At 44.1% G+C, this 2500-nt stretch overlaps 1 non-coding gene across 1 annotated transcript; it reads right to left on the bottom strand.

Moving 5' to 3' along the window:
• Positions 1–1104: 1104 nt before the first annotated feature.
• Positions 1105–1259, bottom strand: LOC143262432 (5.8S ribosomal RNA). Its single transcript, XR_013036240.1, has one exon. It is a non-coding gene; the product is annotated as a 5.8S ribosomal RNA (ribosomal RNA).
• Between the last annotated feature and the right edge of the window lie 1241 nt (positions 1260–2500).

Here is a 2500-nt window from a genome sequence, read left to right as displayed (position 1 = left end):
GAACGTGAAAAAAAATTTTTTCAGAGCTTCCCCCCCCGAAAGCATTTTGCGAAACGTGTACAGAGCAACACAAAAAAAAAAAAAAAATAAAAAAAACACAAAAAACCCTTAAAGCAAAAAAAAAACCGTTTATCGCGCCTCACCAATATATCTTTTATAAAATTCGATATCCTCTCCAAATATAGATCTTCGAAACACTCGCAAGACGATTACAATCGGTATAACTTTAACGTCCGTCCGAAAAGTACTTTCGGGGACTAGACGACCGATTGATCTCGTGCGGTTTCGCTATTCGATCATTTGAAGAGAACAAAAAGATATATGGGGCGACCGACAAACGGTTTTCCGTAGAACCAGACTCGCGATTGCGTTGACACACACACATCATAGCCACACCAATAGAAGAGTTTTAGGACGGTAACCCGGGTGGGGTGTTCTTTACTCAGAATATGTGCAACATCGGATCTATATAGCCATCGATACAATTCGTACACAAATGTGTCGTACGAAGAGAGAGACTTTTTTTCCTCTGGCAACATAACGGTAAGAGACATCCTTCCACACTCATAGGTTCCACTCCCTGGGGCTATGATATATATATATACATATAAATTCAAATTCGAAGCAACGGTCACAATTCTACTCTATATTTTTGCGGGTTATGTGTTCTTTCGTTCAATTTCTTTCATGCGTTCGTTCGATCTCTGTACACAGTCTTCACATAGGACAGACTCGTGTAGTACGCTTTCGTGGGTTAAACCCATCTCGTTTCATTTCAGGCGACGTCGGGAGCGCGTTGAAAATGTACCAGTGAAATCTCGATAGTTCTACGGATACGAATCGTCCCGAAAAAGATTTTGTCACCGCTTCGAAGCGGTGTTTCAGACGGGCGGACGTATATAAAACATATACGACACACGACACCGCCTTCCACACTCACGCTAGTTCGAACACGATTTCCATCTCTCTCGAAGACTGTTAGACGTACGTAAAATTTCTCAATATTCATAGGACCGCGACAAACGCCGACGAAGCGCCCATCATTCGCTCGTACGTATATAGGCAACAAGTGCCATCAACGCAAGCAGTTTATAAGTACGTAAACGACCCTCAGCCAGGCGTGGTCCAGGCATTGTATCCGTGGACCGCAATGTGCGTTCGAAATGTCGATGTTCATGTGTCCTGCAGTTCACACGTTGACGCGCAATTAGCTGCGTTCTTCATCGACCCACGAGCCAAGTGATCCACCGTTCAGGGTAATTTTTCCCTTTTATTCTCTCATATATATAATGTGTATTTGCTATCCACCACATTTTTGTGTTATATTTCGGAACAAGCCGATACCCGAAGAGCTCCAACCAGCGCGCGAAGGAGATTCGGGAGTCGTCGTACAACGACATAATTGTCCCTTAAAGAACGAGATATTTCCGTCGAAACCATATATATATGTACGAGCAAATCCAAAACCACTGTTTTCTTGCAAGTTCGACGGTCGGAGCGAATAGAACATTGAAAAGCCTTCTATCGAAGAAACACAGAGAGTATATCACCTCCAAAAACGACGGGGATATGGATATTCAAACTGGACAATTATCAACCCGATACTGGATTCGAAAAGTTTCTCTCTCCTTTCGTCGTTATTTACACCGGACGGACTCACGGCCGGCTCTAGCTGGGTGTCATATATATATACGTCCCACGCTCATGCTGCCACTAGCGCGCAACAGAGTAGGGTGTCAATGACAACGACACAGCATTGAAACGAGCTACACAAGCCGGTCTCTCTTGATACCAATGTAAACGAGCATTAAGTTATCTTCAGACTGCCCGATATTTTCGTCCTTTGGACTTTCCCAACGATTCCTTTTTTTCTTTTTTTTTTTACACCACAGCGAAGACTTGAGGAAGCGTGATTAGCACGCTCGCATCCCTCCCTGTCCTACTACAACTGTGTGTGTGTGTGTGTGTAAAGAAAGAAAAAAGAATACATTGGCTTTCTCTCTATCGAGAAGATGGCCTACGCAACGCAGATCAAAGGCCTAATACGTGTAATATAATACGCGTCTGGCCGTGTATAAATCACGCACGAATGATCTGGTCGGGCCCAACTCTTCTCGTACGCTTATTTTTCCGTGTTGGGGCACTATCATAAAATCACACAAACCCCAACACGTGTGTGTCTTGGAAGGAAGATGGCCTACGCAACGCAGATCAAAGGCCTAATACGTGTAGTACACACGTCTGCCGTGTAAATCACGCACGAATGATCTGGTCGGGCCCAACTCTTCTCCACCACACCACATCCCAACTTTGTACATTTTTATATATTTTTGTGCGTTGGGGCACCTTCATAATCACAAACCCCAACAACACATATATCTCTCTCTCTTTGAAAGATTTGTTGTGGCCTACGCAACGCAGATCAAAGGCCTAATACGTGTAGTACACACGTCTGGCCGTGTAAATCACGCACGAATGATCTGGCGGGCTCAACAATATC

This window comes from Megalopta genalis, unplaced genomic scaffold, assembly GCF_051020955.1.
Source record: "Megalopta genalis isolate 19385.01 unplaced genomic scaffold, iyMegGena1_principal scaffold0136, whole genome shotgun sequence".
Classification (NCBI taxonomy): Eukaryota; Metazoa; Arthropoda; class Insecta; order Hymenoptera; family Halictidae; genus Megalopta; species Megalopta genalis.
Note: the sequence above shows the minus strand (reverse complement) of the source record. Positions and strands in the feature narration are given on the sequence as shown.